We start from the raw sequence: 26574 nt of genomic DNA on the forward strand, positions 1-26574 counted from the left end.
CTGAACGTATTAGGTTCAAGGCACTCTGCTTGGTACACCATGCGTTGCATAACCTAGGGGAGGAATATCTTTGGGCTAAATTTACCCATTATCTTCTGAATCTGTCACTAAGCTCGGCCTCGGCTGGTTTATTGTGCGTACTGTTCTTTCGTCGCTCTTGTATTGGAGGTGGGGCTTTTTCGGTGGCCACGACCCAATTTTGGAATGACCTTCCATTGGCATTGAAAAATCTGTCAAATCATTTGGTGTTCAGGAAGGCCTTGAAGACTTATTTGTTCTAGAAATCTCATTAATTAGATGGGCATGTTAATCGTTACCTCCCTCTTTAGTGCCATAACATAAATTAACAAAGTAATAGTTGAGGGGGGTACAAAGTTTAATTACCTCGATTGAGCAAGATGTCTCCAGCAACACTCAACAGCCGGCACTGTGCAATCTTTTGCACTGTCCACAGCCACGGTAATATCTAGTAGTGTCCGGGGCTCTGTATCTTGCACCGGATCTCATCATTCTGCTTCTCTCCGCTTATCTCCAGACGCCAGAGTTTGCTGACTTGCACAGAGAACTCGAGAGGAAAGAACGTGACTGCATGTCTTTCATAGTTTGGTCAGGCCCTGAAGTCATCGTTCTGCGAGGTGAATTCTGCGTGACTGGGAAAACTGATTTATTCAAGGTTGGAGGCTAAAGAAAGGCAATGAGTAGCTGGAACATTATCAGATGGTCAGTTACAACTAGGATGGGTTTTTAGAGTTTGCCAGTATTGCAGGGAGGAGTTGCAATCTTCTTAAGTGCATGGAAGTGTGTTATTTATTGTCCAAAGGAATCCGACCATCTGTTCACAGCTGAGTAACAAACCTGGGGTGAAGTGACACCTAAGGGCAGAGTTGACCAATACTTTATGGGTTTCGATTATTTTCTCAGATTGTGTCTGGAGGTCATGTGGGTTGAAGTGGTAACAGTTTAGATTATATTGAAATAAGGACATCAGCAAGTCTGGGTGTTTGAGCCAGTTATCACCAGTTCAAAGAAAACGTATTTATTCTCCATCTCCCCATATTGTTTGAAGTGTCCTTGCAAACCATGTGCAATCACGTCTGGGGTAAGATGGTCCAAGGCCAGCTGGAAATTGGAATGAATTATGTGTGTGTTTAAATGTTTAACTATGAGATGTCATGAACTACCATAGACAAATCCCAAAAAGGAGTATGCTTCAACTGTGAGCCGATGATGCTAGTTGGATAAAATGTGACCAATGAGAATAGAGAAAATTGGATTTTCTTTTGTATAGGTTTGACCAATCATGTGTGGGGGGACGATTTGTGATAGAATATGTGGGAGTGTATCGGTTGCTAAATGTATATAATGTGAAGTGGTTCTGGAAGACTAGCTCCTCCCAGCTGATTGTACAATAAACGTGCTTTACATACAAAGATGCAATTGTTTAAGGTTTAAGTGGTGGGCCTGCTTTGGGTTAAGGTGATTAGAGGCCCCATCCTCACATACGCAAGGCCAGAACGAGGTTGGCTGAAACTTGGTGAACAATTTAATTGGTTAGACTTCTGATATCGCAAGCTTGAAAAGCACTTTGCTTTTCAGTGAGAGTCCTTGAGAGTTTGTCCTCACAAAAATGGATACCATGCACGTGAGTGAAGCAGAGAAATAGAACTTCACAAACTGGCAGCTACTTTTTGTTGTCTCTTCCACCTATCCCCATAATGCTCAGCTAAGTTCTCAGTCCTCATTTTCATTGTACACAACAAACCTGGTATCCCTTTTATGTTAATATAATGATACCCACACCCGACAGCTGTTTTTTCATGGATGTCCTAGTCCAGGTCAGCGACGCTGATGCAGAAATGGTAGGACACAGAGAGTGGGTGGTGATACAAAGACCCAAGCCTTCGACAGTTTATTTACTGTAGATATGTGCCCATTACGAAATTACATTTAAAGACTAGGTGACTGGCGGTGAGGGGGGCCGTGCACACCCCAATGTGCCTGGCGCTCCCCTGGCATTTCATCTCCCCTCACCAACTTTTTGTGCTAAAGGATATCACTGGATACCTCAGAGCAGGAGTTAGACTACTTTGGGGTGTAGGCAGAGAACAACAGTTCACAGACCAAAGCAATAGCAAAATAGTGAGTGCAGGAATCACCCAGAAATTCACCCGACGGGACAACAGGGTTGTGTGGGGCAAAGAAGAGAGGGAGGAAAAAAGCTGAATCAGTGCCATGATAGTCCTGATGAACTGCAATATGGCAGCAGGACTATTTAAGCCCTCAGCCATGCCCTTCTGGATAATCAGCACCTGAAATTGAAAAGAAAATGGCCTAAACAATCCAGGACATTATTGAGGTGTTCAAAACAAGATGACAAGTTAAAAGAAGGAATGTGGAACAAGGCGTTGTGTCGGTGATGCAGGAGTAGATGGAACGAGGAAGAAAGCAAGGAGACACAACAGAGAAAATAGCGCAGTCCCATAGCCCAGATTGTGACCAGAGCTATTCATTGCCAGAAATGTTGATAGCCAGGTGAGGTCTATAGTCCAGATCATGGCCAATACCAGTCATTGCCAGAAGAAGAGAAGCGGTGATAGCCAGCTGAGGTCTATAGTCCAGATCATGGCCAATACCAGTCATTGCCAGAACAAGAGAAGCGGTGATAGCCAGCTGAGGTCTATAGTCCAGATCATGGCCAATACCAGTCATTGACAGAAGAAGAGAAGCGGTGATAGCCAGCTGGGGTCTATAGTCCAGATCATGGCCAATACCAGTCATTGCCAGAAGAAGAGAAGCATTGATAGCCAGCTGGGGTCTATAGTCCAGATCATGGCCAATACCAGTCATTGCCAGAAGAAGAGAAGCGGTGTTAGCCATCTGGGGGCTATAGTCCAGATCATGGCCAATACCAGTCATTGACAGAAGAAGAGAAGCGGTGATAGCCAGCTGGGGTCTATAGTCCAGATCATGGCCAATACCAGTCATTGCCAGAAGAAGAGAAGCATTGATAGCCAGCTGGGGTCTATAGTCCAGATCATGGCCAATACCAGTCATTGCCAGAACAAGAGAAGCGGTGTTAGCCATCTGGGGGCTATAGTCCAGATCATGGCCAATACCAGTCATTGACAGAAGAAGAGAAGCGGTGATAGCCAGCTGGGGTCTATAGTCCAGATCATGGCCAATACCAGTCATTGCCAGAAGAAGAGAAGCAGTGATAGCCAGCTGGGGTCTATAGTCCAGATCATGGCCAATACCAGTCATTGACAGAAGAAGAGAAGCGGTGATAGCCAGCTGGGGTCTATAGTCCAGATCATGGCCAATACCAGTCATTGCCAGAAGAAGAGAAGCAGTGATAGCCAGCTGGGGTCTATAGTCCAGATCATGGCCAATACCAGTCATTGCCAGAAGAAGAGAAGCGGTGTTAGCCATCTGGGGGCTATTACCAAGGAAGGCCAGTACTTGTGATCCCCCTGTCCTCTCTGCCCTGCAGCTGGTGAGCCGATATTTCAGCAGTGGCTGATGTAACAGGAGCATAGCAGGGTCACCCCCGAACCCCCGCCCAGGGAGGACAGAAAACAACACACGAGGATTCCTGGTAAGTGGGCTGGGTTTATCCCAAGAGAAAAAATATGAAGTAAAGGATCTTAAGAATCACTGAAGGGAAGGAAAACGGCCTTCAATGGCGTGTGGATTGGGATGAGGGATGTGGGGTTCATGTTTTAGTTTTCTTGCATAGGGCAATGTACGTAAATTGCTTCTGCTTAGGGAATCTTTTTTAAAATAAAAATAAAACACTTGATGATCGAGTCACCTGTTTTACCACTCAATTCAAAGTGTGAGTTTTTTTGTACTAAAACCCTGACAATCAGCACGCTTTTCTGTAGAGGGCAAGCTAGGTTACGAGTGTCGGGGTCCTCCCATAAGAAATCAGCATAAAGTGAAAGTATTGCTCTGTGGGCGACTAGTGTCAGGTCCTTGTGCAAATAGTATCAAGCAACCAAGGTAAAGAGGAATGGAGATGTGTGTCATCCCAGCCTGGTACTGGGCCCTGTTGGAAACCTTAAATTAAAACGACTATCAGAGAAGACCCTTTCTTTAGGTGTAGAGTAGAGCACGCACATGGAATCTATGAGGTAACAGCCAAGTGCCATTCTACCCATGGCAGCCAGCGGGTTCCCTCAGGGCACAGAATCAAATGAGGGGCGTTGAAGGGGAATGGAAGAGGGGGCACGGAGGGAGTGCAGTTTTCCACGCTTCCCCGGGTTCCCAGGGCAAGGTGGGAGAGGGACAGGGAGGAAGAATAGAATAAAAGAATAAAAGAGGGGGCAGGGAGGGAACAGGCACGGTGGGAGAGGGGCAGGGAGGAAGGAGAGAGGAATGGAAGAGGGGACAGGGAGGGCACAGGCAAGGTGGGAGAGGGGCGGGGAGGAAGGAGAGAGGAATGGAAGAGGGGCCAGGGAGGGTACATGCAATGTGGGAGAGGGGCTGGGAGGAAGGGGAGATGAATGGAAGAGGGGGCCGGGAGGGCACAGGCCAGGTGGGCGAGGGGAGGGAGGAAGGAGAGAGGAATGGAAGAGGGGGCAGGGAGGGCACAGGCAAGGTGGCAGAGGGTCGGGGAGGAAGGAGAGAGGAATGGAAGAGGGGACAGGGAGGGCACAAAGAAGGTGGGAAGGGTGGGAAGGGAGGAGAGGAATGCAAGAGGGGGCAGGGAGGCCACAGGCAAGGTGGGAGAGGGGCAGGGAGGAAGGAGAGAGGAATGGAAGAGGGGACAGGGAGGGCACAGGCAAGGTGGGAGAGGGGCGGGGAGGAAGGAGAGAGGAATGGAAGAGGGGACAGGGAGGGCACAGGCAAGGTGGGAGAGGGGCGGGGAGGAAGGAGAGAGGAATGGAAGAGGGGCCAGGGAGGGTACAGGCAAGGTGGAAGAGGGGCTGGGAGGAAGGAGAGAGGAATGGAAGAGGGGGCCGGGAGGGCACAGGCAAGGTGGGCGAGGGGAGGGAGGAAGGAGAGAGGAATGGAAGAGGGGGCAGGGAGGGCACAGGCAAGGTGGGAGAGGGGCGGGGAGGAAGGAGAGAGGAATGGAAGAGGGGGCAGGGAATGCACAGGCAAAGTGGCAGAGGGCAGGGAGGAAGGAGAGAGGAATGGAAGAGGGGGCAGGGAGGAAGAACAGAGGAATGGAAGAGGGGGCAGGGAGGGCACAGGCAAGGTGGGAGAGGGGCGGGGAGGAAGGAGAGAGGAATGGAAGAGGGGCCAGGGAGGGTACAGGCAAGGTGGGAGAGGGGCTGGGAGGAAGAAGAGAGGAATGGAAGAGGGGGCAGGGAGGGCACAGGCAAGGTGGAAGAGGGGCGGGGAGGAAGGAGAGAGGAATGGAAGAGGGGCCAGGGAGGGTACAGGCAAGGTGGGAGAGGGGCTGGGAGGAAGGAGAGAGGAATGGAAGAGGGGGGCGGGAGGGCACAGGCAAGGTGGGCGACGGGAGGGAGGAAGTAGAGAGGAATGGAAGAGGGGGCAGGGAGGGCACAGGCAAGGTGGGAGAGGGGTGGGGAGGAAGGAGAGAGGAATGGAAGAGGGGGCAGGGAAGGCACAGGCAAGGTGGCAGAGGGCCGGGAGGAAGGAGAGAGGAATGGAAGAGGGGGCAGGGAGGAAGAACAGAGGAATGGAAGAGGGGGCAGGGAGGGCACAGGCAAGGTGGGAGAGGGGCGGGGAGGAAGGAGAGAGGAATGGAAGAGGGGACAGGGAGGGCACAGGCAAGGTGGGAGAAGGGCGGGGAGGAAGGAGAGAGGAATGGAAGAGGGGCCAGGGAGGGCACAGGCAAGGTGGGAGAGGGGCGGGGAGGAAGGAGAGAGGAATGGAAGAGGGGGCAGGGAGGAAGGAGAGAGGAATGGCAGAGGGGACAGAGAGTCCACAGGCAAGGTGTGAGCGGGACGCGGAGAAAGGAGAGAGGAATGGCAGAGGGGACAGAGTGCGCACAGGCAAGGTGGGAGAGGGGCAGAGAGGAATGGAAGAGGGGGCAGGGAGGGCACAGGCAAGGTGGGAGAGGGGCGGGGAGGAAGGAGTGAGGAATGGAAGAGGGGGCGGGAGGAAGGAGTGAGGAATGTAAGATGGGGCAGGGAGGAAGAACAGAGGAATGGAAGAGGGGGTAGGGAGGGCACAAGCTGCCCCAGAATCAGAGGGGTGCAGAGATGCATGCAGATCCAGCTAGTGTCTGCAGGTGTCAGCAGGGGAAGCCAGTGGCCAGCCGTCAACCAGCAGCGACTTGTAAGGTAGAAGTGGCCCGGGCGAGGAATAGAGCCTTCACTCTACCCCGAAACCCTGCAACATAGCAACCTTACCTTCACTAGCATACTACAAGAATATATTGTGTTTTGTTAGCCCGTGCCACGCTTGAACAGCGCTGGGACACTTGTGAAATCCTTTAAATAGCATTGCGAAATCTAGGCTTTTTCCCCACTATACAGGAATCTTACACCTAGGTGTGCTGTCTCCCTTGTCAAACTATATTGTGAAACTAGTGCCGTCTTTGGTTCTTGCCTTCTTAGCAAAGCGTTCACCTAGCAAACTGTTCTACTACTGTCTGAACCTTTGTTGTTTTGTTCAATTGTCTACTATTGTCTCGTCTGCTTGCACCCCTCCCTCCGTCCTTCCATAGTGTACATCCACCACTACCACCCCTGTGCCTCCTTCCTCTTCTCTCCTCTCCTCTCCCCACCTACTCTATGGTGCTCTCTGTCTCTCCTATCTTTTCTAACTGCTTCTCTATTGACTATCCTGCTCTACTCACTATATCTGGTAGAAGAAGTTTAAAAAGGACATCCTGGTCTCCAACCCGGCCTCCCTATCGCTGACACCTATACCAGTGCCTCCTCCAGGCAAACCCTCAGCGACATCCTCTTTGTCGTTCCCTCACCAGACCTATTGGCTCTTCATATGGTCTCTGTGCTTTCTCCTGTCTCTTCTTCTCCCATTAATGGTGGCACCCGGAGGCAGGCCCTCCTGGCCTCCTTCGACTTCTCTAAGGTCATCATTAACGGTTTACCTGAATGGTACTGCCTTGGTCCAAGGCCCTCAGGACAATCTTCTCCTCTTTGATAGACGCTTCCCGCGCCTCATCAATTTCCTTCCTTCTACTGTCGCCCCCTCTCTACTCTCCATGGCTCCCTTGCCTCCCCCTGCTGTCGCCTCCTTGGCTACCTTGCCCTCTCCTTCCTCTGCTGCCTCCCCTAGGGCTTCTTCTAAACATCCGCAGGGCGTACCTCTGATTTGTACCCCCAACCCCGGAATCTTTCAAGCATGGCAACCTTCTCCATATTGCCACTCTAAACTCTCGCTCAGCTGTCAAACACTCCTCTGACATCTGCCGCCTCCTTGAAGAACTTGACCTTGATGTCCTCGGTCTCACTGAGACATGGTTGACGGCCAGCTCTGTCACGAGCTTTGACACTCTCCTCCTTGACGGCTACAAGATCCACTACGCGCCCAGGTCCAACCTTTTCGGATGGGGTGTAGCCCTGATCTTCCCTGAGTGGATTCCTGCCTCTGTCATTCCTACATAGGCCTAATCTTCTTTCGAATGCCTCGTCTGCAGGCTCTCTCTCTCTCTCTCTCTCTCTCTCTTAGCCACTCCCTTACTGTGGCTACCATCTATCGGCCACCTGGTCAGATCTCCTCCTTCCTCTCTTGAGTGGGCTGACCTCTACTCTTCCCTCCTGGTCCCGACCACTCAACACCTCCTTCTTGGAGACTAACATCCATCTGGATGCATCCTGTCCTTCCTCTGGACTCTTTTGCGACCTCTGCGACTCTCTATCCTTCCTTCTGGCCCGACTCACTCCGCAAGGCACACTCTTTTATGTTTTGATCTCTACAGACCTTACCCTTTCTATCCCTCTCACCATCACTTTGTCCTTTAATCCCAGATCGCTGTCTCCACTCCTAAGGCCCAGCCAACTCCAGCACTGCCACCTACCTTCTCGGTCATTCGACCCATGAGGCGTGTGTCAGATGAGGCTTTTGCCGCCACTTGCTCACCCCCCTTCTGCCTTTACTCACACCCTGACACAGCCCTCTCCATGCTCCACTCTGCTATCTATGATACTCTTTATGTTCTTGCCCCTGTCATGAGGATCCGCTTGAAGCCCAAAGCCAAGAGCAACTCCTGGTACGACTCAGACCTCAACACCCTTAAATGCAAGTGCAGGGGGACCGAGAGGAAATGGCGGGTTTATGGTACATCCTCCAACAAACTGGCCTGCCGCCTGCTCCAAAGGCAATACCGGCTCTCTGTCCGCACCAAGAAGAGAGCCCACATCCAAGTCTGCGTCTCTAAGGCATATAACAACTCGGCCGAACTCTTTAAAATCTGCAAGGAGCTGGCCAATCCCCTCCCAACCCTCTGCACGGCCCTGCTTCTCATTTCATCTCTAAAACTCAGGACATCTGGTCCTCTCTCTCTTCCTCTCCTCCTGGCCCCCCAAGTCCCTGCTCTTCCGCTGGCCCTTCAGCGGCCACCTCTCCTCCCTCCTTCCCTGCCTTTCCCCTGTTCTACCAAGATGAGGTTTCTAGACAAGTCTGATCTATGAAAGTCTTGTCAAAACAGGTTCACCCATGTTCCTCCAAAGCCATCAAGGACCACATTGACACCTTGGCCCCTGCTCTGGCTGACTTCTGCAACCACTCCTTCGCCACTGGTGTCTTCCATCCTCCCTGAAGCACTTCCTTGTGCACCCTCTTCTTAATAAACCCTTAGCTGACCTGTCCTGCATGGCCAACTTTCGCCCAATCTCCATCACTCCTTTCCTAGGCAAACTAGTGGAAAAGCTGGCCATCTCCCAGCTTAATCTCCACACTGAATTTGTTGGTTGTCTCCATGACCATCAGTCTGGCTTCAGAGCTGCCAGAAGCACAGAAATTGCTCTCCTGAACATCCGTGAAGACCTGCGCTCCAAACTCGATTCCAACACCTCCTGTGTCCTCATCTTACTTGATCTCTCCTCTGCCTTTGACATGGTCAACCATGCCATCCTGCTCAACCGTCTCTGTGATAACCTGGCTATCACCGATCAGGCCCTGGCCTGTCTGACCTCTTTCGTCTCTCTGATCGACCCTCTGAGGTCCAAATTGGGTCCTTGGTCTCCTCTATCTCTACCTGTGGTGTTTCCCAGGGGTCTAACCTCTCTCCCTGGCTGTTCAACCAATACCTGGCACTTCTTGCCCACTGCACTGCCGCTCTCTGTCCCAACTTTCAGTGCTATACGGATGACACCCAGCTCATTTTCAGGCTACCTTCAGACACTTCTTCTAGTTCGCTCACCGCTGACGGTCTGGCTGCTATCCAGGAGTGATCTCAGCCTTAATACCAGTAAGACTGAGATTCTCCTCATTGGCACACCTGCCACCTCCTTTCCTGTCGCTCTCTGGCTGGCCTCTCTTGGCCCTCTTCCTGCTCACACCTGTGAGGCTAAAAACCTCAGGGTCATTTTCGATATCCACACTCTCCTTCTCTCCTCACATCTCTGACGTCTCTACGAAATCACACTACCAGCTGCACCTCCTCAGAGGTATTCTTCCTTTCTTCTCCTTTCCCCAGAGGCTCACTGTCTCCAGAGCTCTGGTTCTCTCCAGGCTGGACTACTGCAACAGCCTCTTTCTAACTGGCCTGCTTCTACTCTTCGCCCTCTGCAACTCATCCAGAACAGGACTGCAAGACTTGTCCTTTGCCTCAAGCTCAGGGATCACATCCCTCCGGGACTGAAATCTCTGCACTGGCTCCCAGTGGCTGCGAGGATTAAGTTCAAACCCCTCTGCATTGTCCACAAGGTCTTCTGGGGCCTGGGGCCTCAATACCTTCAAATCTCTCTTCCTAAATATCTTCCTTCTCAAGCACTTCGCTCATCCACCTCCAACTCCCTCAGGGTCAGTCGCTTATGCAAGCAACGAGTTGGTGGTAGATCTCTTTCGTCAGCTGGGCCCTCCCACTGGAACAGCCTCCCTGAATCTTGAGGAGAACCATCTCCGGTTCCGTAAGCACCTCAAAACCCTTCTCTTTGCTTCTGTTTTCTCTCCTCTTCTCCCCTGCTGAAGCCCTGGCTAAAACTGAAACTGCACTGGTCACCTAGCCACCCTCTGATCTCGGGCCCAGGTCCCTTCCCCGCCAGTTGCACACCTTCACTGCCTCCATAGCAACACTCGCACCTGGGGACTGCTTTCTGTATCCCTACAGTCCCCCACCAGAACTTGCCACCAGCTGGCCGCACTTTTTTACTCATTGCTTTATTCTATTTCATTTTTTATGTTGATCCCATGTACTGCACTGCCCCACCCCCTTTTTCCCTGCACTTCCCTGCCGCACTTTTCACTCCCCCCGCCCTCCCCTGTGCGATCTCAAGGCCTAGTAAGACCGTTGTCTTTGTCTTCCCTCTGTTCCCCCTCCCTTGCCTCGTTGCGACTTGAAACACGTATGTATACGTGTGTTATAAATGCCATATCATATATCACAGCAGTTATTTACTTTGTGAAGCCTGTGCTCCTGACTTTCTGCGGGACACGACGACGCAGCAATAGTGGATTCAGGTCTGGAGGAAGCAAACATTACCAGATGATTAATTTATCGACAAGAAGAACAATCTCAATTAAATACTCCAGTTACATGACATCTAGGGGAAATATATAATGGAAACAGAGGAATGGAAGAGGGGGCAGGGAGGGCACAGTCAAGGTGGGAGAGCGGCGGGGAGGAAGAAGAGGAATGGAAGAGGGGCAGGGAGGGCCCAGGCTGCCCCAGAATCAGAGGGGTGCAGAGAGGCATGCATATATCACAACAGTTATTTACCTTGTGTGGCCTGCGCGCCTGGTTTTCTGCGGGACAGCAATAGCGTATTCTGGTCTGGAGGAAGCAAACATTACCAGACGATTAATTTATCAACAAGAAGAATTATCTAAATTAAATGGTCCAGTTACATGACATCCAGGGGAAATATATAAAGGAAACAGGAATGGTTAGGGAGGGTGGAGTGAGGAATGGAAGGGGAGAGGAATGGAAGAGGGGGCAGGGAGGGCACAGGCAAGGTGGGGGAAGGGGCTGGATGGAAGAGGAATGGAAGAGGGGGCAGGGAGGGCACAGGCAAGGTAGGAGAGGGGCAGGGAGGAAGGAGAGAGGAATGGAAGAGGGGGCAGGGAGGGCACAGTCAAGGTGGGAGAGCGGCGGGGAGGAAGGAGAGGAATGTAAGAGGAATGTAAGAGGGGAAGGGAGGGCCCAGGCTGCCCCAGAATCAGAGGGGTGCAGAGAGGCATGCATATATAACAGCAGTTATTTACCTTGTGTAGCCTGTGCTGCTGACATATATCACAGCAGTTATTTACCTTGTGTAGCCTGTGCTGCTGACATAGATCACAGCAGTTATTTATCTTGTGTACCCTGTGCTCCTGACATACCACAGCAGTTATTTACCTTGTGTAGCCTGTGCTGCTGACATAGACCACAGCAGTTATTTACCTTGTCTGGCCTGTGCTGCTGACATATATCACAGCAAGTATTTACCTTGTGTACCCTGCGCTCCTGACATATATCACAGCACCTGGTCTGGCCTGTGCTGCAGACATATATTACAGCAATTATTTACCTTGTGTAGCCTGCGCTCCTGACATATATCACAGCAGTCATTTACCTTATGTGGACTGTGCTGCTGACATATATCACAGCAGTTATTTACCTTGTGTAGCCTGTGGTCCTGACATATATCACAGCAGTTATGTACCTTGTCTGGCCTGTGCTGCTGACATATATCACAGCAAGTATTTACCTTGTGTACCCTGCGCTCCTGACATATATCACAGCACCTGGTCTGGCCTGTGCTGCAGACATATATTACAGCAATTATTTACCTTGTGTAGCCTGCGCTCCTGACATATATCACAGCAGTCATTTACCTTATGTGGACTGTGCTGCTGACATATATCACAGCAGTTATTTACCTTGTGTAGCCTGTGGTCCTGACATATATCACAGCAGTTATTTACCTTGTGTGGCCTGTGCTGCTGACATATATCACAGCAGTTATTTACCTTGTGAGGCCTGCGCTTCGGACATATATCACAGCAGTTATTTACCTTGTGTAGCCTGTGCTCCTGACATATATCACAGCAGTTATTTACCATGTGTAGCCTGTGCTGCTGACATAGACCACAGCAGTCATTTACCTTGTGTGGACTGTGCTGCTGACATATCACAGCAGTTATTTACCTTGTGTAGCCTGTGGTCCTGACATATATCACAGCAGTTATGTACCTTGTGTGGCCTGCGCTTCGGACATATATCACAGCAGTTATTTACCTTGTGGGGCCTGTGCCGCTGACATATATCACAGCAGTTATTTACCTTGTGTGGCCTGTGCTGCTGACATATATCACAGCAGTTATTTACCTTGTGTAGCCTGTGGTCCTGACATATATCACAGCAGTTATGTACCTTGTGTGGCCTGCGCTTCGGACATATATCACAGCAGTTATTTACCTTGTGTGGCCTGCGCTGCTGACATATATCACAGCAGTTATTTACCTTGTGTGGCCTGTGCTGCTGACATATATCACAGCAGTTATTTACCTTGTGTAGCCTGTGCTCCTGACATATATCACAGCAGTTATTTACCTTGTGTAGCCTGTGCTGCTGACATAGACCACAGCAGTCATTTACCTTGTGTATCCTGTGCTCCTGACATATATCACAGCAGTTATTTACCTTGTGTAGCCTGTGCTCCTGACATATATCACAGCAGTTATGTACCTTGTGTAGCCTGTGCTCCTGACATATATCACAGCAGTTATTTACCTTGCGTGGCCTGCGCTGCTGACATATATCACAGCAGTTATGTACCTTGTGTGGCCTACGCTTCTGACATATATCACAGCAGTTATGTACCTTGTGTGGCCTGCGCTGCTGACATATATCACAGCAGTTATTTACCTTGTGTGGCCTGCGCTGCTGACATATATCACAGCAGTTATGTACCTTGTGTGGCCTACGCTTCTGACATATATCACAGCAGTTATTTACCTTGTGTGGCCTGCGCTGCTGACATATATCACAGCAGTTATTTACCTTGCGTGGCCTGCGCTGCTGACATATATCACAGCAGTTATGTACCTTGTGTGGCCTACGCTTCTGACATATATCACAGCAGTTATGTACCTTGTGTGGCCTACGCTTCTGACATATATCACAGCAGTTATTTACCTTGTGTAGCCTGCTCCTGACATACATCACAGCAGTTATTTACCTTGTGTGGCCTGCGCTGCTGACATATATCACAGCAGTTATGTACCTTGTGTGGCCTACGCTTCTGACATATATCACAGCAGTTATGTACCTTGTGTGGCCTACGCTTCTGACATATATCACAGCAGTTATTTACCTTGTGTAGCCTGCTCCTGACATACATCACAGCAGTTATTTACCTTGTGTGGTCTGCACCGCTGACATATATCACAGCAGTTATTTACCTTGTGTAGCCTGTGGTCCTGACATATATCACAGCAGTTATGTACCTTGTGTGGCCTGCGCCGCTGACATATATCACCGCAGTTATTTACCTTGTGTGGCATGCACCGCTGACATATATCACAGCAGTTATTTACCTTTTGAGGCCTGTGCTGCTGACATATATCACAGAAGTTATTTACCTTGTGTGGCCTGTGCTCCGGACATATATCACAGCAGTTATTTACCTTGTGTGGCCTGTGCTGCTGACATACATCACAGCAGTTATTTACCTTGTGTGGCCTGTGCTGCTGACATATATCACAGCAGTTATATGTCAGGAGCACATGCTACTCAAGATAAATATCACTGCAGTTATTTACCTTGTGTGGCCTGTGCTCCTGGCATATATCACAGCAGTTATTTACCTTGTGTGGCCTGCGCTCCTGACATATATCACAGCAGTTATTTACCTTGTGTAGCCTGTGCTGCTGACATAACCACAACAGTTATTTACCTTGTGTAGCCTGTGCTCCTGACATATATCACAGCAGTTATGTACCTGGTGTGGCCTGCACTTCTGACATATATCACAGCAGTTATTTACCTTGTGTGGCCTGCGCTCCTGACATATATCACAGCAGTGATTTACCTTGTGTGGCCTGCGCTCCTGGCATATATCACAGCAGTTATTTATCTTGTGTGGCTTGCGCTCCTGACATACATCACAGCAGTTATTTACCTTGTGTGGCCTGCGCTCCTGACATACATCACAGCAGTTATTTACCTTGTGAGGCCTGTACTGATGACATATATCACAGCAGTTATTTACCTTGTGTGGCCTGCGCTCCTGACATACATCACAGCAGTTTTTACCTTGTGTGGCCTGTGCTGCTGACATATATCACAGCAGTTATTTACCTTGTGTGGCCTGCGCTGCTGACATACATCACAGCAGTTATTTACCTTGTGTGGCCTGTGCTCCTGACATATATCACAGCAGTTATTTACCTTGTGTGGCCTGCGCTGCTGACATACATCACAGCAGTTATTTACCTTGTGTGGCCTGTGCTGCGGACATACATCACAACAGTTATTTACCTTGTGTGGCCTGTGCTCCTGACATATATCACAGCAGTTATTTACCTTGTGTGGCCTGTGCTGCTGACATATATCACAGCAGTTATTTACCTTGTGTGGCTTGTGCTGCTGACATATATCACAGCAGTTATTTAACTTGTGTAGCCTGTGCTGCTGACATAGATCAAAGCAAGTGTTTACTTTGTGTGCCCTGTGCTCCTGACATATACCACAGCACCTGGTCTGGCCTGTGCTGCAGACATATTACAGCAGTTAAGTACCTTGTGTGGCCTGTGCTGCTGACATATATCACAGCAGTTATTTACCTTGTGTGGCCTGCGCCGCTGACATATAACACCGCAGTTATTTACCTTGTGCGGCATGCACCGCTGACATATATCACAGCAGTTATTTACCTTGTATGGCCTGCGCTCCTGACATATATCACAGAAGTTATTTACCTTGTGAGGCCTGTGCTGCTGACATATATCACAGCAGTTATTTACCTTGTGAGGCCTGTGCTGCTGACATATATCACAGAAGTTATTTACCTTGTGTGGCCTGTGCTCCTGACATATATCACAGCAGTTATTTACCTTGTGTGGCCTGTGCTGCTGACATATATCACAGCAGTTATTTACCTTGTGTGGCCTGTGCTGCTGACATATCACAGCAGTTATTTATCTTGAGTAGCATGTGCTCCTGACATATATCACTGCAGTTATTTACCTTGTGTGGCCTGCACTGCTGACATATATCACAGCAGTTATTTACCTTGTGTGGCCTGCGCTGCTGACATATATCACAGCAGTTATTTACCTTGTGTGGCCTGCGCTGCTGACATATATCACAGCAGTTATTTACCTTGTGTGGCCTGCGTTGCGGACATCTATCACAGCAGTTATGTACATTGTGTGGCCTGCGCTGCTGACATATCACTGCAGTTATTTACCTTGTGTAGCCTGTGCTGCTGACATATATCACAGCAGTTATTTACCTTGTGTGGCCTGTGCTGCTGACATATATCACAGCAGTTATTTACCTTGTGTGGCCTGTGCTGCTGACATATATCACAGCAGTTATTTACCTTGTGTGGCCTGTGCTGCTGACATATCACAGCAGTTATTTATCTTGAGTAGCATGTGCTCCTGACATATATCACTGCAGTTATTTACCTTGTGTGGCCTGCGCTGCTGACATATATCACAGCAGTTATTTACCTTGTGTGGCCTGCGCTGCTGACATATATCACAGCAGTTATTTACCTTGTGTGGCCTGCGCTGCTGACATATATCACAGCAGTTATTTACCTTGTGTGGCCTGCGTTGCTGACATCTATCACAGCAGTTATGTACATTGTGTGGCCTGCGCTGCTGACATATCACTGCAGTTATTTACCTTGTGTAGCCTGTGCTGCTGACATATATCACAGCAGTTATTTACCTTGTGTGGCCTGTGCTCCTGACATATATCACAGCAGTTATTTACCTTGTGTGGACTGTGCTGCTGACATATCACAGCAGTAATTTACCTTGTGTGGCCTGTGCTCCTGACATATATCACAGCAGTTATTTACCTTGTGTGGACTGTGCTGCTGACATATCACAGCAGTAATTTACCTTGTGTAGCCTGTGCTCCTGACATATATCACAGCAGTTATGTACCTTGTGTGGCCTGCGCTTCTGACATATATCACAGCAGTTATTTACCTTGTGTAGCCTGCGCTCCTGACATTTATCACAGCAGGTATTTACCTTGTGTGGCCTGCGCTCCTGACATATATCACAGCAGTTATTTACCTTGTGAGGCCTGTACTGATGACATATATCACAGCAGTTATTTACCTTGTGTGGCCTGCGCTCCTGACATACATCACAGCAGTTATTTACCTTGTGTGGCCTGCGCTCCTGACATACATCACAGCAGTTTTTACCTTGTGTGGCCTGAGTAGCATGTGCTCCTGACATATATCACAGCAGTTATTTACCTTGTGTGGCCTGTGCTCCTGACATATATCACAGCAGTTATTTACCTTGTGTGGCCTGTGCTCCTGACATATATCACAGCAGTTATTTACCTTGTGTGGCCTGTGCTGCTGACATATATCACAGCAGTTATTTACCTTGTGTGGCCTGTGCTGCTGACATATCACAGCAGTTATTTATCTTGAGTAGCATGTGCTCCTGACATATATCACTGCAGTTATTTACCTTGTGTGGCCTGCGCTGCTGACATATATCACAGCAGTTATTTACCTTGTGTGGCCTGCGCTGCTGACATATATCACAGCAGTTATTTACCTTGTGTGGCCTGCGCTGCTGACATATATCACAGCAGTTATTTACCTTGTGTGGCCTGCGTTGCTGACATCTATCACAGCAGTTATGTACATTGTGTGGCCTGCGCTGCTGACATATCACTGCAGTTATTTACCTTGTGTAGCCTGTGCTGCTGACATATATCACAGCAGTTATTTACCTTGTGTGGCCTGTGCTCCTGACATATATCACAGCAGTTATTTACCTTGTGTGGACTGTGCTGCTGACATATCACAGCAGTAATTTACCTTGTGTGGCCTGTGCTCCTGACATATATCACAGCAGTTATTTACCTTGTGTGGACTGTGCTGCTGACATATCACAGCAGTAATTTACCTTGTGTAGCCTGTGCTCCTGACATATATCACAGCAGTTATGTACCTTGTGTGGCCTGCGCTTCTGACATATATCACAGCAGTTATTTACCTTGTGTAGCCTGCGCTCCTGACATTTATCACAGCAGGTATTTACCTTGTGTGGCCTGCGCTCCTGACATATATCACAGCAGTTATTTACCTTGTGAGGCCTGTACTGATGACATATATCACAGCAGTTATTTACCTTGTGTGGCCTGCGCTCCTGACATACATCACAGCAGTTATTTACCTTGTGTGGCCTGCGCTCCTGACATACATCACAGCAGTTTTTACCTTGTGTGGCCTGAGTAGCATGTGCTCCTGACATATATCACAGCAGTTATTTACCTTGTGTGGCCTGTGCTCCTGACATATATCACAGCAGTTATTTACCTTGTGTGGCCTGCGCTCCTGACATACATCACAGCAGTTATTTACCTTGTGTGGCCTGCGCTCCTGACATACATCACAGCAGTTTTTACCTTGTGTGGCCTGAGTAGCATGTGCTCCTGACATATATCACAGCAGTTATTTACCTTGTGTGGCCTGTGCTCCTGACATATATCACAGCAGTTATTTACCTTGTGTGGCCTGTGCTCCTGACATATATCACAGCAGTTATTTACCTTGTGTGGCCTGTGCTCCTGACATATATCACAGCAGTTATTTACCTTGCGTGGCCTGCGCTCCTGACTTTCTGGAGGACACGACGACGCAGCAATAGTGAGTTCAGGTCTGGAGGAAGCAAACATTACCTGATGATTCTTGAATGTACAGGAAAAACAATGCACATTAAAAACTTCAAGTATCTGCATGACATACACCCCTCAGGCCCATTTCTCTCCTCCTTGCCACCCCAGCCCCCCCCATCTCTCTCCCCCTTGCCTCCTATCTCTCTCCCCCTTGCGCCCTCAGCCCCCATCTCTCTCCCCCTTGCCCCTTTGCACTTTGAAACACATTGTGTACAGGCACTATATAAATAAACTATATCATATTATATCACCTCAGCCCCCATCTCTATCCCCCTTGCCCCTCAGCCCCCATCTCTCTCCCCCTTGCCACCTCAGCCCCATCTTTCTCCCCTTGCCCCCTCACCCCCATCTCTCTCCCCATTGCCCCCTCAGCCCCAATCTCTCCCCATCTCTCTCCCCCTTGCACCCTCATCCCCCATCTCTCTCCCCTTGCCCCCTCACCCCCATCTCTCTCCCCTTGCCCCCTCACCCCCATCTCACTCCCCCTTGCCCCCTCACCCCCATCTCTCTCGCCTTGCCACCTCAGCCCCCATCTCTCTCCCCCTTGCACCCTCATCCCCCATCTCTCTCCCCCTTGCTCCCTCAGCCCCCATCTCTCTCCCACTTGCCCCATCTCTCTCCCCTTGCCACCTCAGCCCCCCATCTCTCTCCTCCTTGCCCCCTCACCCCCCCATCTCTCTCCCCCTTGCCACCTCACCCCCATCTCTCTCCCCCTTGCCACCTCAGCCCCCATCTCTCTACCCCTTTCCCCCTCACCCCCATCTCTCTCCCCCTTGCCCCCTCACCCCCATCTCTCTCCCACTTGCCCCATCTCTCTCCCCTTGCCACCTCAGCCCCCCATCTCTCTCCCCCTTGCCCCCTCACCCCCATCTCTCTCCCCCTTGCCACCTCAGCCCCCATCTCTCTACCCCTTGCCCCCTCACCCCATCTCTCTCCCCCTTGCCCCCTCACCCCCCATCTCTCTACCCCTTGCCCCCTCACCCCATCTCTCTCCCCCTTGCCACCCAGCCCCCATCTCTCTCCCCCTTGCCACCCAGCCCCCATCTCTCTCCCCCTTGCCACCTCACCCCATCTATCTCCCCCTTGCCACCCAGCCCCCATCTCTCTCCCCCTTTCCCCCTCACCCCATCTCTCTCCCCCTTGCCACCCAGCCCCCATCTCTCTCCCCCTTGCCCCCTCACCCCCCATCTCGCTCCCCCTTGCCACCTCAGCCCCCCATCTCCCCTTGCCGTTCACCCCATCTCGCTCCCCCTTGCCACCCCGGCCCCCCATCTCTCTCCCCCTTGCCCCCTCACCCCATCTCGCTCCCCCTTGCCACCTCAGCCCCCACCTCTCTCCCCTTACCCCCTCACTCTCCCCCTTGCCACCTCAGCCCCCCACCTCGCTCCCCCTGCCCCCTCACTCTCCCCCTTGCCCCATCAGCCCCCACATCTCTCTCCCCCTTGCCCCCTCACCCCCCCTTCGCTCTCCCCCTTGCCACCTCAGCCCCATCTCTCTTACATGCACAGGATAAAATCTTAGCGGAAAAGGACACCCAATGTAACATTGGCCTATAAAAGGCGGACAGCCGCCTGTCGCTCACCCCGGCAGATGTGGGAGGGCGGAGGTGACCGGGGGCGCGCACGGCCGGGTCACGCGCATGCGCAGTAGTGCTTCACCGCGTCACGCTGACTCACGCAGAGAGGGTAAGGAAATGCGCATGCTCGGCAGCGAGTCGCCGCCCTCGCGGGGTCAGAGGTGCTGAATGCGCATGCTCAATGGCGTTGCCGTTATATGCACATGAGCTCAAAGGGGAGACTCCTAGGAGCATGCGTTTACGTGCCTCAAGCATGCGCATGCGCATATTCGGTGAACTCGAAAAGGCATGGCCAGGAAGTGGAGTCAAGAGGCGCATGCGCATAGAGGGATGTTAGCAAGCGTAGGAAATGAAGACTGCTCACTGAAGCATGCGCAGTAAGTTCTCCTCGAGGGCGCATGCGTCGGGGGAGTGCTAGGGACCCTGTTGCCAGGTCCGCTTATTATAAGCGACTTTGGGCTTGTTTTTGCCCAAAGTCGCTTATAATATTTGGAGGTCGCTTGTCGCGGTTTTCGTCCGCTTGTTGGACCGTCTGTGCGCGTGTAATTGGGCTTGTTTATATTGCTGTTAAGCCCATTACACGTGGCACAGAGCGCCCTGCACTGGGCTGCTGGCAGCACTTGTGTCTTGCTCTCGGGTGCGCCCTGTATTTTGAATATGCTTAAGTGTTTGGCACTGATGGGATCGTTACTTGCCCACCAGGTGGCCCATCAATGCCAAATGCCTAAACATATGCAAAAAAAGCGCACTTTAAAAGTTTTGTCATGCAGGCAGACACACTGACATGTAAAGATGTAAAGAAGGGGATTGGTTTAGTTTAGCAAGCGTCACTCTATAGCAATTTTATCCTGGTGATATCCCCAGTGCTGAAGCATTATCCACTAACATCCTTTATTTATTTATTTTTTTAAAACGTTTTTTGCAAGACTGGGTTAGAGGTTTATTGGAATCTATATACAACATTTTCTCAGAAAGATTTATTCAGGAAGGCCATGTTTCTTTTCAGCTTCCAATTGGCCATGTTACAATATTATATAGCGCCTTGGATTAAGGCGCTATATAAAACAATAAATACAAATATTTCAGGGCCGTATTATTTTGCAATCTGGGATTTCTAGTCGCCATGCAATAAAATATTGTTGTTCTAACACACTATGGCCCTCATTACGACCCTGGCGGAGGTCCATGGTGCAATTTGCACCATGGACCATGGCGCAGAGCTGCCAACTCCGCCATGGAGGTTGGCGGACTTACCGCCCCATTCCGACTCGTCCTCCTTGGTGAGCTCAGCATCCATCTTGATTCTCTCTGTTCCCCATCTGCACTCTTTCGCGACCTCTGTGATACACTCTCCCTCTCTATCCTTCCCTCTGGCCCTACTCACTCTGCTGGCCATACACTCTATGTCTTGATCTCCTCTGGCCTCCCTTTTTTGATCCCCCTCATCACTCCTCTCTCCTGGAGCCATCACGCCCTCCTATCCTCTTTTCTTCCTATCTCCTCCCCTCAAGCCAAGCCTGCCCCAAAACTGCCACCCACCTTCTCGGATATCCGGCCCATGAAGCGTGTGTCATTTGAGGCTTTTTCTGCCTCCTTCTCACCCTCTCCTCCAGTTCAGGCTGACTCTCACCCTGACTCAGCCCTGTCCCTACTCTACTCTACTCCTCTATTACTGCTACCCTTGATGCTCTTGCCCCCGTCATGAGGATCCGCTTGAAGCCCAAGGCCAAGTGCAATTCTTGGTTTGACTCTCACCTATCTACACTTAAACGTAGGTGTAGGGCGGCCGAGAGGAAATAGAGGGCCGCTTGCTCATCCTCTGACAAACTGGCCTGTCGCCTGCTCCAAAGGCAATATCGCCTCTCTGTACGCACCAAAAAGTGTGCCCATATTCAATCCTATGTTTCTGCAGCATCAAACAACTCGGCCGAACTCTTTAAAATCTGCAAGGAGCTGGCCAACCCTCTGCAGTATCCACCTCTCCTCTCGCCTCTCAGGCTCTTTGCAATGACCTTGCCTCACACTTTATCTCTAAAACTAAGGACATATTGTCCACACTCTCCTCCCCTCCTTCTCCTCTCCCCTCCTCTGCTTGTTGATCCCCCCTCAGCTTCCCCTCCTCCCTCTTTCTCTGCTTTTCCTCTTTCCTACCCTGATGAGGTTGCTAGACAATTCCGATCTATAAAAACCTGATCAAAACAGGTCCATCCCTGTTCCTCTAAAACCATTAAGGACCACATTGACAGCCTTGCACCTGCCCTTGCAGATTTCTGCAACCTCTCCTTTGCCTCTGGTTCTTTCCCTTCGCCCCTGAAACACTCCCTTGTGCATCCTCTCCCCAAGAACCCACAGCTGATCCCTCCTGTCCAGCTAACTATCACCCTATTTCCATTACCCCCCTTTTGGGTAAGCTCCTGGAAAAGCTTGCCATCTCTCATCTTAACCTTAATTCTGACTCTGTCGGCTCTCTCCATGACCACCAATCCAACTTCAGAGCAGCCAGAAGTACGGAAACTGCTCTCCTGAACATCCGTGAAGACCTGCTCTCCAACCTTGACTCTAACATCCCCTCTGTCCTTATCCTACTTGATCTCTCCTCCGCCTTCGATACGGTCAACCACACCATCCTGCTCAATCGTCTACATGACAAACTGGGTATCACTGATCAGGCTCTGGCTTGGCTTACCTCCTTTCTCTCTGATTGACCCTCCCAGGTACAACTTGGGTCCTTCCTCTCCTCTATCTCCCTCTCTACCTGTGGTGTTCCCCAGGGGTCTAACCTCTCGCCCTGGTTGTTCAACCAATACTTGGCAACTCTTGCCTACTGCATTTCCATCTTTTGCTTCAACTTCCAATGTTACGCTGACGACACCCAACTCATCTTCAGGCTTCCATCTGCCACCTCCTCTCCCTCCCTCATCTCTGACTGTCTAATCGCCATTTAAAATTGGTGTGCCACCAATGATCTCTGTTTACATGCTAATAAAACTGAGATCCTCCTCATTGGCACACCCCCTCCATCCTTTCCCCTCACTCTCTGGCCTGCCTCCCTTGCCCCTACTCCTACCCCTACCTGCGAAGCAAAGAACCTCAGGGTCATCTTTGACTCCACACTATCCTTCTCCTCACACATCTCTGAAGTCTCAAAAAAATCCAACTTCTTACTACACCTCCTCAGAGGTACCTTTCCCTTCCTCACCTTCCCTCAGAAGCTCACTGTTTCCCAACCTCTGATTCTCTCTAGGCTGGATTATTGTAACAGCCTCTTTCTAAATCTACCTGCCTCCACTCTCCGCCCTCTACAACTAATCTAGAACAGGACTGCGAGACTTGTCCTTGGCCTCAAGCCCTGGGATCGTATCCCTCCAGCTCTGAAATCCCTCCATTGGCTCCCAGTGGATGCAAGGATTACATTTAAAACCCTTTGCATTGTCCACAAGGCTTTCTGGGGCCTGGGTCCAAAATACCTTCAACTATCCCTCCGTAATTACCCCCACTCTCGAGCTCATTGCTCCGCTACCTTTAACTCCCTCAGGGTCAGCCGTTTTTCAAAGAAATGAGCTGGGGGCAGATCTCTGTCTTCGGCCGGGGCATCCCTTTGGAACTGCCTCCCTGCCACCCTGAAACTTGAGGAAATCCATCTACGGTTCTGGAAGCTCCCCAAGACCTTCCTCTTTGCCTCTGCCTTTGCCACTCTCCTCCCCTGTTGATCTGCTTTCTCTCTCGGCACTGCCTCATCTTCCACCTGGGCCCTTCGGGCTCAGTTACCTGCCCACCCGGACACCCTCTTGCACTGCCTCCCAGCCATCCCTGCACTGGGGCCTGTATCTGTACCCATACAGTTCCCACCCACTCCTCTTCTGCACTTATCAGATTAACCCTATCTGACTTTACCCATCACTGGCTGCACGACCACTGCCCTTGGTCACCCTTATTTATTCATTTATGTATCCACTAACTTATTATTTATCTTGTTTCTCCTCTGCTCTGCACTTTCCATTCCCCCCTTTTCCTTGCACTTTCTCACTTTCCCCCTTTCCCTTCCCCATGCACTTGCACGCTCTCAATGTCACTGGGCCTAGTAAGATCGTTTGTTTTTGTTTTCTCCCCTGTTCCCCCTCCCTTTGCCTGGCCGCGTCTCTGAAACACCTGTGTATGAGCACGATATAAATAAAATATCATATATCATATCATACCATACAGAATCCCAATGTGCAGCCGGCACGACCCCGCAGGCAGCCCGCAATACCCTGCATCAGGGCCTCACCCTGGAACCTGACCCCAGGGCAGATCCACACATTATATCGGCTTGACCGTCCAACAATCATGTCCATCGTCACCATGATTGAGGATGACATCAGCAGCCACATTGAAATTCGGACGGCAATTCCACCCCTGCTGAAGGTGGTCTTGATGCTGCATTTTCTAGGGACTGGAACGTATCAGCACACTGTTGGTGAGCTGCACGGGCTGTCACAACCCTGTTTTTCAAGGCTACTCGACCAGGTACTGGATGCCCTGCTGCGCCATGCGTCGGAACACATTGCCCTCCCCATACCCCTACCCAGGCTTTTGCCACTAAGATGGCCTTCCATGCCATTGCTGGCATGCCAAATTGCATTGGTGCATTAGATTGCACCCATATAGAGCTGACAGTACCACGTGCAATGGAGTTGGTGTACCGCAATAGGACACTATACCACTCACTAAATGTACAGATGGTATGTGACGCTGCACAAGTGATAACCCATTGCTGTGCGTGTTTCCCGTGGTTGACACATGACACAATGGTCCTGCAAAATTCCACATTGCCACAGTACATGGAACGCTATGTTGGACAGAGCATATGGCTATTGGGTGAGTACAACTGCCAATGCATGACCCCTGTGAAAGGGGGGTGACCAGGGCAATGGCCTGTGTGTCTTTGTTGCTACAACTGCCAATGCATGATCCCCTGACCTATGCAACAGACAGTCTCCACACACCACACATTTCAACGCTTCACAATACAGATGGCCACAGTGTGCCTGTACAAACCCTGCCAAAGGAGATGCACAACCAAGACATGTCTTAGCACCACAACCAAACACGTAATGAGGGAGTGAGTCCCCCACCCTTCCAATGCACCTGTGCCCCCACAATGCACATGATGAGTACATATCTGACATTGTGCATTGATCCACGTTAACTCAGTGACCATTGACAGACTGCTCTGCGTGTGTACATCACTGCACAATGCCATACTTACCTACCACAAATGAGCATAAGTCCATCATCTAATGCACAGCGAGTCGTTGACCACTGTCAAAGCACCAATATGGAAAACGATGACCCAGGAATGGGATTCACCCACTAGTCACATCAGTGCAATGCCCCATATGAATGAATCACTAATGGTGCATGAATGAACTGCATCTTACCCACACATGGATGCCCCTGACAATGACATGTCCCCTTCCTTCCCATTCCATGTAGGTGATGCAGGATATGCACTCACGCCATGGCTTATGACGGCCATACGGAGGCCAAGGAACAGGCATGAGGAGGCCTACAACAGGGCACACGTCCGCACACGTGGCATGATCAAGAGGAAATTTGGTTTACTGAAGGCCATGTTCCGCTGCTTGAGCAGATCTGGGGGATCATTGCTGTACAAGCCAGTGAAGACGGGTAAAATAGTGGTTGTGTGTGCCATGCTGCACAATCTGTGCATGCGCAGGAACGTCCCTCTGCCCCCAGACACAGATGATGATGATGAAGAGGATGATGAAGATGAGGATGGGGATGGAGATTGGATGGCTGCACTCCCTGGCAGGGGTGCACTAGATGGACAACATGCACGGGATGCACTCTTTCGCAGTTTCTTTTGAGAGACAGCACATGAACAGCACTGCACTCATTTAATGTAGCACGAAAATAAATGGAGTCACTGTACAGCAAATAACGGTTGTCCACTCGTCACTTCAATTTCAACAGGGATTTAATGTTAACAAAGCAGGAAAGAAGGTGGTATCAACAGGAAAGCTGTACACCCATGCTCACTCACCCCCCCAAACGTACCACACCCACCCAGGCCTCAACACACTACCCCCATAATGGACCTCCCCCCACCTCCCAAACGTACCCACCCCCACCCAGGCTCCAACATACTACCCCCATAATGGATCTCCCCCACCTCCAAAACGTACCCACCCCCATACACCCAATGATCCCAAAATGTCTTGTGGACAGTCAAACATAGTGGTCACTATTTCCGGCCATGCTTATGTGCAGAAGCGTCCTTGCCAGAGGGGCCAGCCAGCCGACCAGAGCACCTCCGTGGGCTGCCTGAGACGGAACTTGAGGGGGTGGTGCTGGTGGACGGCACTGGTGGCGTGACAGGTGGCACACGGCCAAAAAACGGTTGCTGGGCCACAAACATGGACTCGGCAATGGTGGACATTATGCTATTGCCCTCCCTGACATGGCATGACAAGGTCACTATTGGTGTGCCAAAACGGCAGATGGTTCTGGACAGGCGACGTACTGACGTGGCAGTGCTTTCACGTTGCAGCCTCGCCTCCTCCCGCTGCTGCATCGCCTCCTCCCGCTGCAGCCTAGCCTCCTCCAACTGGCTTTCTACCAGCTGTGCAAGGCTGGCCTGCTATTCCTCCATGTGCTGCATGCGTGCACTTAGCTCAGCCATTGAGGGTCTTGGTGACCTCATGGGGCTGTGCAGGTCTGGGGGGCTAAACTGCAGGTTGTGGCGGGATGAGAGGGCACCCATATCATCCACCTCCTCCTGTCCTGCATCTTCAAACTTCACGACTGGGGCACTGCTGCCACAGGATGCAGGTTGGGGTGGGAGTTCATCGGTTGATGGATTGGGTCACTCCTGTCCTGGCTGGGTGGGGGGGTTCATTGGTAGATGCATTGGTTCACTCCTGCCCTGCCCTGGTTGGGGGGGGGGTTCATTGGTAGATGCATTGGGTCACTCCTGCCCTGGCCTGAGGCGGGGGGTTAATTGGTAGATGCATTGGGTCACTCC

General features: G+C 50.7%; 1 protein-coding gene across 1 annotated transcript in view; it reads right to left on the reverse strand.

The window, feature by feature from the left end:
- Nucleotides 1–19650, reverse strand: part of LOC138498180 (zinc finger protein ZFP2-like) — a 123101-nt gene extending 103451 nt beyond the window's left edge. Inside the window, exons 1-3 of the mRNA XM_069622063.1 lie at nt 19554–19650; nt 17891–17954; nt 10823–10876 (exon numbers count right to left, since the gene is read on the reverse strand). The gene's annotated coding sequence lies outside the window, so the exon portion shown is untranslated. The remainder of the gene's footprint in view (nt 1–10822; nt 10877–17890; nt 17955–19553) is intronic.
- Nucleotides 19651–26574: the final 6924 nt, after the last annotated feature.

Source organism: Ambystoma mexicanum, chromosome 5q (genome assembly GCF_040938575.1).
Source record: "Ambystoma mexicanum isolate Mex_15411 chromosome 5q, UKY_AmexF1_1, whole genome shotgun sequence".
Lineage (NCBI taxonomy): Eukaryota > Metazoa > Chordata > Amphibia > Caudata > Ambystomatidae > Ambystoma > Ambystoma mexicanum.